We start from the raw sequence: 15,793 nt of genomic DNA, 5'->3' as shown, positions 1-15,793 counted from the left end.
AAGAAAGAGCCTCTTCTGCCCCGCAGGATGCCCAGCAGTGCGCGCCGGCAGCCAAGGAGGGTTCCCGGGAGGCTGAACTCCCCAGCCTGCCCTTCGCAGAGGCACCGCACGGCTCTGCAGAAGACATGGCTGCTGCTGGCTTACTGGAGGCCACACGCTCATCCCTGCTTGAGCCTGCTGGCTTTGTGGAGAGCATCTTTGCAGAAATTGCGGTGGAGCTGAGGGCAGAGAGCCGGAAGGCTGCCCCACCATGCTGAGCAGGGACAGGACAGGGCCCAAAGCAGCAGCCTGTGGGCATCATCTGCCACCTGGGAGCAGAGCCACTGCGTGTGCACCCGGACAACACCGCGCGCTACCTGTCCGTGCTCAGCATCCGCACGGAGCCGCTGGAGGAGCTCCAGAGCAGCTGCCTGGCGCGCACCGGGCAGAGCTTGGCCCAGCTGCGAGAAGGCGCCTTCCTGAGGAAGCAGCAGAGCCTGGAGGAGAGCGAGGACGAGGAAGAGGAGGACGAGGGAACACGTTTCTCCCTGACAGCCTCGGGATCGCTCAATGTGCGACCCAAGCAGGTAAGCAGAAGGGATGGCTGGGGCAGCCAGAACCCTTGCGGTGCTGGCACCAGGTGCTGCTCTGCACAGTGACAGCCCAGTTGTCCCTGTGCTGGTGGGGCCCAGGAAGCCATTCTGGGGGGAAGTGAAGCCCCCTTCATAAACCTCCCTCTATTCTCTAGCTCCTCGCTAGAAACTCCTTCTATGACTTGTGGAACCCCAAGATCACACAAGTGGAGCTGCTCAAGGATGTGAGGTGCAAGTGGGAGGTGTTGGAGCGCCTCTATGCCCATGCCCCCAGGGAGGAGGGGCAGGTAAGGAGAGGCAAGAGAGCCCTAGGGGCAGAGCAGGATGAGCTCACAGGCCACGCTGAGGAGGAGGAGAATGCTGGTGAAGAGGCTCTGCAAGGCAAAGAGGTGGAGGAAAGCACCTCCAAGACCTGGGTCAGACCCAGCCTGCGCAGCCTGTTCGCAGACAGGGAGGCATCTCAGCAGAAGGTGCCCCCTGTGAGTGACAACCCCATTCTGGAGCAACCATTGCCTCATGACACGGCACCAGCGGTTCCTCCCCTGGCTGTAGGCCCTGCTCCCCAGGTGAGCAAGCAGCGCCTCACCTGCACCCACCATCCAGGGAGCTGCCCTGTGAGCTGGGTCTGGGGTGAGCAGAGGGGGTGCTCAGAGCTGCTCCAGCCCGTGGGACCCCCCTGCCGTGGTGCCCTGTTGTCACCCCAACTATTTGTCCTCTGCGATGTCGCCATGGGGAGATGCCGAGTCCTCTCTGTATCCGAGGGCCAAAGGCACAAGGCTGTTGTCCCCTCCACCCCTGTGCTACATACAGCCCTGGGGCCTAGACACTGAGCAGGGAGGAAAGGGGCAGCCCCAGAAGTAGCCCCCTCCACACCAGGACACGAGCCCCCTTGTGCCACGCACCCGGCTGCTTCCATTCCCCCTGCCCAGCCCTGCTGCTACAGCCCCACAACGAGCCTTGTCCCCTTTCTGTGCCAGCCACAGGTCCCTTCCCTTGGGATGCGCATCCATGGATAGCCTTCCCCATCCCCAAACCCTTTGACCCTGTGTAACCAGGGGTACTGGTACCCTGAGCAGCAGCAGCTGATGGCCAACGGGTGCGTGTTCTTGTCCTGTCCATGCAGGAGTCCTCGGAGTCTCAAGAGGAGGAGAAGTCATCGTCCTCCTGCAGCCCCAGACCAGACGTTGAGCCAGGTACGTACCCGCGTGCAGAGTCCTTCTGGGGACAGTGGGACAGCAAGTGGCATCGAGGTCGGCAGCAGGAAGCGCTCAGGTGCTTCTGTGCAAAGGCCACAGACCCTTGGGAAGTCCTTGGTGCTGGGGACAGGCAGGTGGTCTCCGTGTGCCCGTGTGGCCCATCGCCCACAGCTCTCCTTCCCACCACAGGCATCACCGCCCTCCCGGACATCGCCGCTCCCCGGCGATGGTGCTCGCAACTCAGGACGGCGCTTCGGGCTCTGTGCAGAGCGTTCTGCTGCCACTGCATCACCAGGCAGCAAGAGGAGCAGCGCAGGTGAAAGAGCCCAGCAGGATCCCGAGAGTGGGGCTGGTGCAGAGTGACAGACACTGTGTCGTGGCGGGCACAGAAATGCTGCTGTGTCATGCCCCAGAGCACCCATACGCCTACATGAGCCCTAGTTGTCAACAGCCATTGCTTCTTTCAAATAAACCCCTCAAAAGATTTTTCTCCCTGGGTCACTTTGTGTCAGGCCAATCTCTACATTTAGATTAGAGCAGGTGATGCCAATGGAACCAGTGGGGCCTTGTTCTGGATGGGCTCAGGATTCAGCAATAATCACGCAGAATGAGATGACTACATCGAGCATTTATTCAGGTGAAAGCACATAAAAGAAGCAAAGTATGGATGACTACTCATGAGGTGATACCTGCTGGCAGGATACTGGACCCGAACATCCTCTCGAGCTGGCAGATCAGAGAGAGAGAGTAGCTGACCAGCTCCCGCAGAGATAGCGCAGGCCTCAGAGTTAGGGGTTTCTCCTTCCCCCGCCTCTCTCCACACTGTCCTTTTTTATGCCCGGTGCATCCTGGCACGCAGGGTCAGTCCGACCCAGGAGGCAGGCCGGGGAGGGTGGATAAACTCTGCCTCTGGTTGTCCAGCTCTCCCCACTGGGTGCGCAGGCGTGCACACCACTCAGGGGTCCCAGCCCTCAATTCGAGGGTCCTGCCTTACTCCTCTTCTTCCTCATTTCCGGGTGTTTGACCTCCAAAGCTAGTTTGGAGGATGCCTGCGGTTAAGTTGGCTACAAGCCCAGCCGAGCGGCCGGCTTCAACAGGTTTTCGGGGGGGCTGCCTGTGAACCGGGCTGAGCAGCTGCATCCCTGCTCCTTATCGCTCAGCCTAGGCAGGGAAACAGCTCCTTTCTCAAGGTCTGGCCTCTGCTTCTGACAGGAGATTTTTATGACTCTACAGATCACAGAAATTTCCATCTCCAATACAGGCCACTACAGTAGTCACTTTTTTTCATATCCCAGGCAAGGTTCTGGGGCCCCAAAGCAGTGGACCACTTCTTCTACGGTTTTAATCCTTTGCTGGAGCTTGCCTGCAGTGACACCACTGTTGTCACACCTGTAGCTGTACTGTGTTTCCTGGATATAGTCTTCCTGGATATAGTCTTCCCCTTCCTGCTCACACTGGCTTCCTATGTGTGCATCAGAGCTGCCATCCTAAAGATCCCATCCAGCGTGGGCAGGAAGAAGGTCTTCTCAACCTGCTCTTCTCACCTCACTGCTGTCACTGTTTTCTATGGCACCCTCATCATTGCCTGCCTGATGCCCAGGATTGGCCCCCTGAGGCAGCTCAGCAAAGTCTTCTCCTTGTCCTACACTGTCCTCACACCCCTGCTCAATCCTCTCCTCTACAATCTGCGCAACAGGGAGGTGGGGGAGGCTCTCAGAAAAGCAGTCAGGACTGCTCGGGCTTGCACCCAGAGCTCATAGCAGTTGTCCACCGCTGCACAGAAAACATTGCTGCTTCTGCACAGTAGCACAGTCAATACAGGAAATGAAACAGTAGGCTGCACCCTTGATATCCATTGAGAAGAACACAGCAAGGAGGATAATGCTAGAAAGCAGAAGGGAAGAGGGGGTATTAAATCAATTAAACTTCATGGTCTAGAAGGGATAGACATAACGTCCCATTCTTGTTGCTTCCTTGACAGACGATAAAGGAGTTGTTGTATCTGAGATAGGTTACATGTCTTCATTCTTTGTTTGCTTGCTTATTTTGTTTCTGTGTTTTGTTTGTTGGTTTGTTTCTGTGGTGAGGGGAAATTCATGTGTGGTGAAAGGTGAGAGGCCAGAGAGGGAGATCTGGAGTGGCAGGACTTTCCCAACTGCAGATTCATTGGATGAGAGCCAAGCCCATCTGCTGTAACTATTTTCAGAGTATCTCAGCCCATAGGCTTCGCTACTCCACTGGCCAATAGAAATGCATATACTGCACAAACACATGTTGGTGTCTCCTGTCATTTGTGATGGTGTCAGATCTCCCACATACCTATGGGTTCCTGAGAGATAGTGAGGGGAAATAGTGCAGGGACCTGCATGGCCTGGTGGTGCCAGTGAATACTGTAGGCAAACTCCAGGGCATCCAAAAGGGCCCTCAGTACCAACATGGGCAACAGCACTCACGCCTGCAGCCCAGGACTTCAGTGCCAGTTTGTCTGTGCCTCAGTCCATCCTGAGCGTGATGAGCACGTGCAGTGTCCCTGAGCAGCCTCTTTCTGTCTGTGTCTCTCCAGGGAGCCTGAGGGTGAGCTCAGGCAGAGCAGGCTCCTGGGTCAACCAACAGCCCTTGGCAAGATGAAGTGAGAGTCCAAAGCTGCATTCCTGCTAATGCCTAAAGCCATGTTTTCATGGTTCCATTTCAGTACCTGTGGTGGCCCTCAGAGGAATTATTTACATGTCTGTGGTGAGCACCTGCGTCCCGGAGAGCTTATGAACAGAAGATCCCCTTCAATCGCAAGGCACTCAGGCTAGCAGAGTCAAGAAAGACAGGTTTCTGACCTTGAGAAAGCCTTTGTAGGCATCTTGCCTATCTCTCCATGTTGTTCTTCCCTCCATGGATGCCCACAACCTATCATGACAAGACCAAGGGGGACATTCCCATCTCAGCACCACATCCATTGGACATCTCATCCACTCTCCAGTGAAATCATGACCAAAACTTGAGTAAAATGTCAGAGGTATCATGAAAACAAGAGGCAGATAACTGCAGATGCTTTACACCGTGATGTTTAACCCTACTCTTTGGTGTCATAAGCCAAGCTCATGGCTTCAGGATTTTATTCTGAGTTTGGAGAATTTTGACCCTGATTGGAAAAGAGATCATAGAGGAACATGAGTGGCATCAGGTCAAGCTTTCACTTCCTCTGCCTGGTTAATGCACAGCAGGAAAGGACATGGATGTGTAAAGTAGCTTAACAGGAAAGAGTCAAAGGTTGAAATGGGAATCGATGGCCCTTCTGTCCTGATAGCAGTGGGAGCTCCAGGACTGTCCTGATGGCAGGGGGGGCTGCAGGACTATCCTGATGGCAGGGGGAGCTGCAGAACTGTCCTGGTGGCAGGAAGAGGTGCAGGAATCCCCAACCCCCCAATGCCTCCTTGTTGCCTGCTGAGGGGTGGGAAACCAAATGTGGGCTCTGAGGGCTGGATGTCCTGGTCCCCTTGTGTGTGGGAAGAGGGGACAAATGCTTCTTATTTGAGCCCCACCATCACCATGACAAATCCCTCTCACAACAGCCCAGCCCCAGAGGCACGTGGACTCACCGCAGTGAGCCCAGTGGAGACCCCTGCAATGGCTGCGAGTTGAAGGAGAGAACACAGGAGTCGAGACTCAGGGTCTGGATTTGTTCATCTGGGAGAAGAGGCAGGAGGATCACAGTGCTGCCTGCAGCTGCCAAAGTGGAGGGTGGGGAGAAGATGGAGCCAGAGCCTTCCCAGTGGTGCCCAGGAACAGCGTGAGGAGGCTAAGGGTGGCCGGCACTGAAGGAAGGACCCAGAGCCTTGGGGAATCCATCCCCAGAGAGCATGGGGGCTCTGTCCTGCCCAGCCCTGGGAAACCCCCTCTGTTGCCTCCACTTGCAGCAGGAGGTTGAGCGGAGACCTCCAGGAGCCCCTTCCCTCCATGACTGCTCTGCAACTCTGTCTGGTAAACGAATGTCCCTCCAGACATTACTGGATGCATTGGCATTGCCTGCTCTAGTCTAAATGTGGAGATTGGCCTGACACAAAGTGACACAGGGAGAAAAGTTTCTGAGGGTTTTATTTGAAAGAAGCAATGGCTGTTGACAACTAGGGCTCACATGGGCACACGGGTGCTCTGGGACACGATGCAGCAGCATCTCTGTGCCCGCCAGGACACAGTGTCTGTTGCTCTGCGCCAGCCCCGCTCTCGGGATCCTGATGGGCTCTTTCAGCTGCGCCGCTCCTCTCGCTGCCCCGCGATGCAGCAGCAGCAGAACGCTCTGCACAGAGCCCAAAGTGCCGTCCTGAGCCATGAGCGCCATCGCCGGGGAGCTGCAACGTCTGGGAGGGCAGCGATGCCTGTGGTGGGAAGCAGAGCTGTGGGCAATGGGCTGCAGGGTGCAGGGCTGCACCTGCCTGTCCCTGCCACCAAGGGCTTCCCGAGGGGTTCTGTCCTCGGCACAGCAACTCCCAAGCGCTTCCTGCTGCCGGCCTCGGTGCCACCCCCTGTGCCAGGACAGGCCACTGTCCCCAGCAGGGCTCTCCACGCGGGTACGTACCTGGCTCAACGTCGGGTGTGGGGCTGCAGGAGGAGGGCTTCTCCTCCTCCTCTTGGGGCTCCAAGGCCACCTGCATGGGCAGAGCAAGAACACGCACCCGTCAGCCATCAGCTGGCCCTGCTGAGGGTCCCAGTGCCCCAGGTTGCACAATGGCAAAGGGTTTGGATCAGAGGAGGCTGCCCATGGCTGCATGTCCCAAGGGAAGGGACCTGCGGCTGGCACGGCAATGGGACAAGGCTCGTTGTGGGGCCGTAGCAGAGGGCTGGGCAGGGGGAATGGAGGCAGCCGGGGGCGTGCGTGGCACAAGGGGGCTGGTGCCCTGGTGTGGAGGGGGCTGCTGCTGGGGCTGCCTCTTCCCTCCTCGCTCGGCATCCAGGCCTCAGGGCTGAATGTGACGTGGGCTGGAGCAGACTTCATCCCTGTGTCTTTGGCACTTGGAAACGGAGAGAAGCTCACCTGGGGAGCAGGGCCTGCAGCCGGGGGAGAAGCTGCTGCTGTTGTTTCCTGCAGCAGGGTTTCCTTGGGAGACGGGCTGCTGCTCATCTCATCCCAAGGGTTTTCAGCCGAAGGAGAGGCCTCTGGTGCAGGTTCTGGAGGAAGTGATGGAGACGGAGGAGCATTTTCCCCTGCATGCTGGATGAAGTTGCTGGATGCCGGGGAGACCTCTGGTTCTGCTCCTGCACTTGCTGCTGGTGGGACAGGCACGCTGTCCTCTGCGTGCAGAAAGCTGTTGGCCAAAGGAGGTGCTCCTGGCTCACCGCCCCTGGGCATTGCTGGCTCAAGGCTCTCCACGTGGCCAGGTGCCTCGCTCACAGTCTGTGTGGTGCTGACATGGGGCGAGCAGGGCACCTTCTCGTGCTCCGTCTCCTGGTCCACAGCCGGGCTGCAAAGGCTGGCTCTGACCCAGGTCAAAGAGCCCCACTCCTGAGCAGGTCCCTGGGGCGCAGGACGAGTTGTCCTCTCCACAGCTCTGCGCTTCCCGGGCCTTGCAGAGGCTGCCCCTCGTCAGGCGCTCCATAGCAGACACCCACCACGAGGCCACCCCCGTCCTCGCCCCTGTGCTCTCGATTGACTCTTGGTTCACCCCAAGGCAGAGCTCCCTGCATCCCACTGCTCCCTCCCTGAGCTTCTCTTTCCCACATCACCCCGTGGCTATTCCTTGCCATCCCAGGCCATCACTTCCTCACTCTTTTTGGAGTCCTCCTCCTCCCCGAGTTGCTCCCACTTTGAGGCTCTCCTCACCAGCGTGGCCACCTGCTCGACCATCAGGTCAGCACATGGGAACAGCCGCGTTTTACACCCCATCAGCTCCATGTGACACCAACCCCCAACCGGCCACCAGGAAAAGACAAAACACTTGGGACTCTTGTGCTTAGGTTCCCAACATGGGCTTGTTTCTGCCCACACTCATTTACCACCCCCAAAATTCCTGCCCTGTGGGTGCAGCACTGAGTGGTAAGAGTGGAGAAGGGAGTTAATACCATTTATTAATTGCAATCAAAATGTAAAGAAATTTTTCTTGTCCCCATCTAGGTGCATGCCTAGCTAAGAGACTATAGCTATCATCTTAATATGTAAGAAATTGTTATGGGTTTTACTGATATATACAGGTTTTTAATGAGGTTGTACAAGTGGAAATGAGTGGCAAGGATATAGCAAGTGTAGGAGAACACTTAAAGGAAGGGGAAGAAGGGAAGGCATGGGAAAATTACTAGAAGCATAGGGAAAAGTGCAGCAAATGAACGCAAGAGTTGGAAAATAATAGAAGGCAAATATAAGCATTGGAAAAAGGTTGAAATGGTGGGAAAAAGTGCAAAAGCATTGGAGAAGTGTCCAGATCGTGAAAATAGGGAAAAACATGGGTAAGGAACAATAGTGTAGGGATATGGTCAAAAGTGCGGGAATGGTTACAAAAGTGGAAAAAGAGTAAAGTGATGGGAAAAAAAAGGAAAGTGCAAAAAGAACACAGAGCTCGGTAATATTGAGAAAGCATGGGAATAGAAGGAGAGGTTGGGGAAAAGACAAAAGGGTAGGAAAATCTTCACAAGTGTGGGAAAATGGTCACAAACATGGGAGGGAATGTTTGTGAAAGAGAAGGAAAAAAAGTGAAAGCATGGGAAAATTATCAAAGTAGAGGAAAATGTGGGAAAAACGTGGGAAGAAGTTGCAAAGTGTAAGAATACCAGTAAAAATTAATCTGTGGGGCAAACCTCCAAAGCAGGAGAAAAACAGACCGTGTGTGAAGCCTTGTGGAAGTGTCCAGGGCCCCCCACATCTCCAGCGTGCCCTTGCCCTCAGAAGGCGTCTGCCCCCAGGGAGGAGGGACGCTCTTGCCTTCTTGTCACCGCCAGGTGCCTGCAATGTGCCCCTGCTCTGCTGCCTGTTGCTGAGGGTCCCCAAGGCAGCCCCACTCTCTGCCGGCCCCTCTCCTACCATGGAGCAGGCCTGCCTGCGCGGTGCCTGGAGACCCCAGCAAGGCTGCGCTTAGAGGTGAAGGTGTCACTGTCCTCGGTGAAAGTCTGATTGGGGCCAAGGTCAGGAAAGGACAAGGGACAACAAGGACAAGCAGCAGCAAAGGGAATTTCAAGAGAGTTTAAGGACAAACTAATAATAATTTTTGTAGCTGAGCAGCACTGGGACAGGAGCCAGGAGATTTTCCTGGTGAAACCACCTACCAACCTGATACAAGAGTAAAGTTAGCCCTTCCCAGAGCAACCTGGTTGCCTCCTGCCTCAAGAGGAAAGCCTGTGTGCAAAAGGACAAAGCAGGGGATTCTGTAAACTCTCACTTTAGCAAGGGCATTGAAAAGGTTTCTCATAGTCTCCTAGTCAATTTGGTGAACTGATCTGCAGAAGATCAGTGGACCATAAGGGAGGTGGATGGAGCATCAGGCTCACTGAGAACAGTGATCAGCAGTACAGTGCTGCCAAGCGGCAGCTGGCTATTAGTGGCATCCCTCAGTGATCAGCATGTGGGACAGGACTGCTTCATCATAACATCATAACATCAAGTTAGTGAAGAAGTCCCTGTATCTGGTCAGCCTGTGATTTGGCAGCCTGAGGTCACCTTTAGCCCATTTCCTCTTCATTTCCTCTAGGGGTGTGAAGAGTTTCAGTGGAGGGAGTGATAGAAGGTGTTAAGGGTGCAGCGACTAGCGCAGAGACCTTGGGGTGATGTGCCTCTCCCATTTCTGAAGCAGCCTTGACTGTACATAAGGAGGACTTGGCCTAAGGTGTTGCCGCTCAAGCGGCGTGGCGACCTGGTTCAGGAACGGCACGGCGACCACCCCCAGGCCGCTCGGGCCATCAGCTCGCTGACAGCAGTGTGGTAGACGGCAAATGGCGTTTATTGATGGGTAGCAAGGTGTTATATAGCTAAGGTTTACAATGTCACATCCGTCTTCCCCCTCCCTATGCATAAAAAAACTAGCTAAAATATGACTATCTTATCCTTACTTATTCTTATCTAATTACTTATTATTATCTTATTCTTATTGCTATCTCATTACTATCTTACTCTTACTTATTGTCATTATTACCTTATCCTTATTACTTACTCTTATTATTATGTTACTCTTACTTACTCTTATTATTATTCTATTCTTATAGCTTATAACAATCTTAAGATTATGTATCATAAACTTGACATAAAAACATAAGGCACAAAGAAGAAGGCAGGTAGAAGGTAGAGGATGACAGGTAATACCGCGGTATAGAAATAGGGTGTACCTTGGGATAACTTGGGGGTAATACTGAGTGGATATATTCTTAAAGCATTTGTCGGCGTTCCACTAACACGATGTTAAACTTCTCTAGCCGACTTTTGACAAACCGCATGAGCTTATTCAATATACAGGGTCCAAAGATCAGTGTCATCATGACCATTGTGATCAGCCCTATCAAGGTGGATATCAGGGTGGTTAACCAAAGCATTTTGGTGACCCTGTAGTTACTTTTGTACTAATCGCTCGAGATTGTTCCATCTGTTCAGGTACCCATTTAAAGGGCTGATGTGACTCTACCTGTCCTATAGTGACAAGCTCCAAAATTAAGATCACGCAAAGGCATCGCGGCCCCCTCTTGCGGAGGCTGTTTTGTTGTGTTCTGGATTCGGTCGGCGTTGAACTCACAGGCTCGGGCGGGACGCCTGTCACCAGGGCGTCCGATGATCCGGTCCTGTGAACAGAAACTCACAATTTTCATTAGTTTTATTTTGAAGGTCTGGTTTAATAGACTTAAGCGGGCACCACTTGACTCTGCCATCATTCCTGACGGCGGCATACCCTCACACTGTTAGAACTAGTTTCCATCCTTGTTCCCATTCTCCCAGCTCATTTCTAATTATAACCAACGGGCCTTCTTCTAGTGCTCGAGTGGCCCAGTGTTTTTGGGTGGGACTCTTCGCTTCCTCCCCCCTGGGGAATTGATTCGTTGGCTATTGCGGTGTGAACAGCCACCTGAATTGGGGTCAGATGCTCTTCCTTTGCAACATGCTTAATCATGTCTGCGATACTTGACCCGCCGGCAATGATCGCAGGATTTCTTTGGTTGCCAAATTGCATTGCTGGCGTAAACATTCCTCTACGACCGGGCCTTTTGCCTCTGTGGGCAGGGACGAAGAGTCGACCGCTGCCTGGAGACGATCTACAAATCGTGTAAAGCTCTCACTTTCACTTTGCTTTATTGAGGACCATGGCGATGGTCTGGCAACAACTCTACAGGCTGTGCGAATGGCTTCTCTGGCCGCACGAGTAGTTGTCATAACTTCATGGGCCCACAGGCCATGGGCCTGCGCCTGGGGGGTGATCATTGTTGGGTCTGCACCCATTAACCGCTGCAGGCTGGAGCCGTGTAATGGATGATCTGCCCCAGTTACTTGGGCTAAACACTTCGTACAGTTGTCTTCCCATTCTTGTCTGAAAACGATCATCCCTGCTCCATCAAAGATCAGCCTACAAGTTTGTTTTATATCGAACGGGAGCAGATCGTCCCCCCCGAAGATACCATCTATGAGGGTCGAGACCATGGCAGAATTAGTCCCTTTATCTGCAATTGATTTAACAATTGCTTGTACGTCCTTAGATTTTATCGGCGAGTGGACCCTCTGTCCCCCCTCCGTCACCCGGACCGGGAACGCTAGCGCGGCTGATGGGGCCCAGTCGGCACATGCGATCTTTATTTCCTTCCAGTCCGTGAGAGGGGTTCCTCCCCTTCGTGGTTTTTCTTTAATTCGCATGGGAATATTTTGGCTCTTAGCTCTGTTTACCTTCATTTCCTCCTCCCTTAAGTTTGAATCAGTTGTGACCCACTCGTCCTCACTAGTGTCTGATCCGGAGTCGGAACTCGACTGACTGGTCACTTCCGGGTTCCGGTACTTTCTCGTTGGGCTCCGGCCCCGCCTACTTCCGTCCCGCCTACTTCCGTTGCGGGCGGGCTGTTCCCCCCTCCTTGGCTCGCCCCGCCTCCTACTCACAGAGGCGTTTTGTGAAATGGCCGCTCTGATCGGTTCTCAGCGCCTCACTCGGGCCTCCCTCACCTGGCCGGTCACCCCCACCACCTTTCTCCTCCTTGTTCTCCTCCCCCTCCTGTTTGTATGCGCTTGTTAGTTCTAGCGGTTCCTGCCCGTTCCTGCCGGGAGCATCCTCGCCCCGCCCTTCCCCTTGTGGCTCAGCGCCATTTTGGGGGGCATAGGGTGGTGGTCTGACCCAGACGTCCCCAAGCTCTGACTTCTTTTCGATATTTCTAGCTTCCTCAGCTAGCTCGCTCCAAACAGATTTTGGCTGTTTCTGCTCCTCTGTAAGCGGGACGGGGTTCGGGGATTGAGGGGATGTATCGCCCTCTTGCAGATCTTTAGACTCAGCAGAATCACCATCATATGGGGGGTGCAAAGTCTGTGCGGCTGCCCCAACTCCCATTTTCGGGGTGACCAACAGTCCCCTGCTCTTGTATAGCTTTTCTGCAGTGCCTGTACAACTTTTCCCCAAGCCTTAAGGTTTTTCCCACAACCCGAAGACATCGTCTCCTCGACTAACACCTTGGTACGTTTGTCCCACACTTCTGGGTGGAGAATATCCACCGACCGGTCTATAACCTTAATTTTTAAAAGCCTCGCAACAGCGAGAGTAAAATGTTTGGGTTTACAATCAATACGCCCTGAATACCTGCCTGAAGTCCAAGGGCTCGATCTTGATGTTCTCTGCAGGGAAGAGGAGCAGGGTCAGCGCTGCAGCAAAGCGGGTGGCTGGAGCCAGGTGTGAGGGAAGAGCGCCCATCTTTACGGTGCCGTCTTTGCAACCCCATCCTGTAGAGGAGCACCCACCCACTGCCCACCAGAGGGGACAAGGGAAATGGAGGGTGGCCCAGTGCTGCCAACTCACCGGGAACAGTCACCTTGGGGCGTTTCAGCCACTGTTGCCAGGCTGGGTTCGTGGCCAGCTTGAAGATGGGTCTTCGGACCATCAGCACTTTTTCTGGCCCCAGCCACAGTGGCTCTTGCACCACACAGAAGGTGCCAAGCCCCGTAATCAGCACACCCTGCAGAGGCAAAAGACAAGGTGAAGGCATCAGCCTTCTGGAGATGGCCCAAGTGACGGGTGTCAGCGTGTGGGGCTACTGTCCCTCCTCCTGATGTTGCTGCTGCTGAGGAACTGTGGGGCAAGAGGGAGTCCTTGGGAAGCTTTGGAGAAGAATCACTTTTCCAGGATTTTGTCCTTGGCCTGATCCAAGAATTTCCCAACATCCCAGAACTTGAGAAGATGCCAGAGTTCCCTGAGGACATAAAAGTAGGAAAATATCTCCATCTCTCGGCTTGGTCTCCTCCCTTTTGTCACCATGGGGCAAAGAGCTGAGGTGCCCCATAGTTTCCCCCACAGAACTGCACACGCTGTCTCTGCCGGCTTGCTGAGGAGCTGCTCTGGTACGCAAACCCTCCAAGATGCCCCAGTCCCAGCCCTCGAGGGGTCCTCAGCCCCCATTTTTAGACTGCAGAGCCCAGGGCTGGTGTGGAGCAGGGAGAGGGGCAGGGGGGTAGGACCAAGGACTGTGGGCACCTGACCCCTGGGGAAGCAGCTCCCCAAGGCCTCACCCTCCACGGAGACTTCTGTGCCACGTGCTTTAGGTGACCCTGCGTGTGCAGGGGTTGGACTGGATGATCCCTAGAGGTCCCTTCCAGCCTTCAGCATTCTGTGATTCTGTGATTCTATGATCTTGCTCAGCCTGTGTCATTGGGGGAGTGTCCCAAGCTGTGAAGCCCCCGGCTGGACCTGGAGGGCACCTTGGTGGCTGGTCCTCCTTGTGCCGCAGAGCCCCGTCCCGTGTATCACAGTTTAGCTTCTGTTTTTTCATATTTTCCCTCCCTTTTTGCTTATTTTCATTTTTATTTCCATTTTTTTGCATTGTTGTCTTTTTTGTTTTCACCTTTTCAATGCTTTCTTTCCCCTTTCATTTCCAGCTCCCTCTTTTATCTTTTTTTCTTTTGTTATCACTCCTTTTATCCTTTATTTCCCTATTTCTCCCTTTTTGGATTTTTTCTTTGCTTTTCTCCTTTTTAGCTGTATCCTTTTTTCTGCCTCTCATTTTTTCCTTCATTCTTCGCCCCCTTTTACCTTTTTCTTTTCCTCTCTCTTTTAGTTTTTTCTTTTGTTCCCCCTTAAATAATTTTTCATGTTTTTTCCCTCTTTTTGTTTTTTCCTTCATTTTTCCTCTTTTTCATTCATTCTCCCCCTCTTTCAGCTTCTCTCTTTCCTTCTCCCTCTAATTTTCAGCCTTTTATTCCATTTCCCCCTCCTTTTTAGCTTTTTCTTTCATTTTTCCCCCTTTTTTCCCTCATGGTACTGTTATTTCGGTGAAGTTACTTTGACAGGTTCCTATTCAGAAAAGAGGTACCCACAGTGTTTTTAAGCCATTGGTGATGGAAGGAGGCTTGCGGGGACCGAGGCTCAGGAAAAGTCCCAATGTTGAGTCTGTCGTGTGTAATTTGTGGGGGCGCCAAGGGGGGACGTGGAGGTGCAGAGGGGGCAGGAGGCAGCGGGGCAGGACAAGGACAGGAGGGCGGGAACTTCCGTACAAAGTTTTAATGGCGCCGTTGGATGCGACGCGACGGCCCGGACGCCTGGGCCCCTCGTCCTGCCCCACAAGTGGCTTCGGGTGAAGCTGAGTTGGGGGGCCCAGGCGTTCGGGAAGGGCCCAGGCGTCCGAGGAGGGCCCAGGCGTCCGGGAAGGGGCCCAGGAGTTAGTGGAGTATTAATGGGAATCAAAGTGTCCTCGAGGGTTATAACGGGGTATTAACCCCTTTAATCTGGGGGTATTAATGCCTTACTGAAGTATTAATGGGTATCAAGGTGTCCTTGAGGGTTGTAATAGGGTATTAACCAGTTTTATTGGGGAGTATTAATGGGGTATTAATGCCTTACTGCGGTATTAATGAGTATCACAGGGTTTGCAAGAGAGTATTGCTGGCAAAAAGTACTGCTCACCGCCCGTGAATCAGGACCTGGAGGTCCTCAAGTCGAAGTCCTTTTTTCCAGATTGTTTTTGATTCTTGCTGTTCTCCTAAGTCTGGTGCTGAGTGAGGATCTTTTGTTTTTTTTTCTTTTGTTTTTGTCTTTTATTTTTCCTTATCAGGACTGGAAAATGTCCAAGCTCGTACTACAACATCCGCTTCTGGCCACTCTGGTATACTGGTGAGTTGTCAGTGCCCAACAATGAGTTTTGGTGAGGAGGGAATGTTTTGTGCTTTCCTTTTCTTGCTGGAGAAAACGTTTTAAAGGCAGTTTAAGAAAAAACCTAAATATCAGAACTTCATTTAATTTGCTTTTATCCCTCATTGTAGTGACAGGAAAGGGTGTATGAGCAGCTGTGTTGTGGGGCTGCATGCCATTTCCAAATAATGGAAGTTCCTTTCAACGGACTAGACTCCAAAGGAGCTGTATCAAATCCTCTTAGAGGATGGAAAGGAGAAAGAGGGAGGCAAATGTGGAGATGAGTGACAGAAGGTTCGGCCTGTGCGGAAAATCTTGCTGTCAAGAACTGAATGTCCACAAAGGAGACAGAGGAGTCCTAAAACTTTATTCGAATGAAGGGTGAGTCTGTGAGACTGTGGGGTCCCTCCAATTGCTGGAGGCTGCAGCCTCCCTTTATCCTAATTCCCCATCCAAGGGACGCCCTCTCCTTTTCCCCATTAGCTAAGGTACAAACAGCCCCAGAGGTGCAGGAAACTCCAGCCCCACGTCGAAAGGAAGCTCATGGTGGAGGAGGACCCAGCTGCCCCTGGCCCAGAGAGGCTCTCTGACCCTCCACACAGGGCTCCCAGGATCCATACAGGCCTTGCAGCATCCCAGGCGTGGTGCTTGGTGTTGGAGAACATCGCCACAGCCAGCAATAAGTAGCCTCTGGCCAGAGAAGGTCATGCCTGGCTGGCTTGCCCCACCATCCTTGTGCTCTCCATCCTTGTGCTCCCAT

General features: G+C 53.4%; 1 long non-coding RNA gene across 1 annotated transcript; it reads left to right on the top strand.

Moving 5' to 3' along the window:
• Window positions 1-533: 533 nt before the first annotated feature.
• On the top strand, window positions 534-795 carry LOC148591734 (uncharacterized). Its single transcript, XR_015914036.1, has 2 exons — window positions 534-566; window positions 728-795. It is a non-coding gene; the product is annotated as an uncharacterized LOC148591734 (long non-coding RNA).
• The last annotated feature ends 14,998 nt before the right edge of the window (window positions 796-15,793 follow it).

The sequence above is a fragment of the Tinamus guttatus genome, unplaced genomic scaffold, assembly GCF_059628265.1.
Source record: "Tinamus guttatus ecotype Peru unplaced genomic scaffold, ASM5962826v1 Tinamus_guttatus_pri_ptg000714l, whole genome shotgun sequence".
Taxonomy (NCBI): Eukaryota; Metazoa; Chordata; class Aves; order Tinamiformes; family Tinamidae; genus Tinamus; species Tinamus guttatus.
This window is presented reverse-complemented; position numbering and strand designations above follow the sequence as displayed.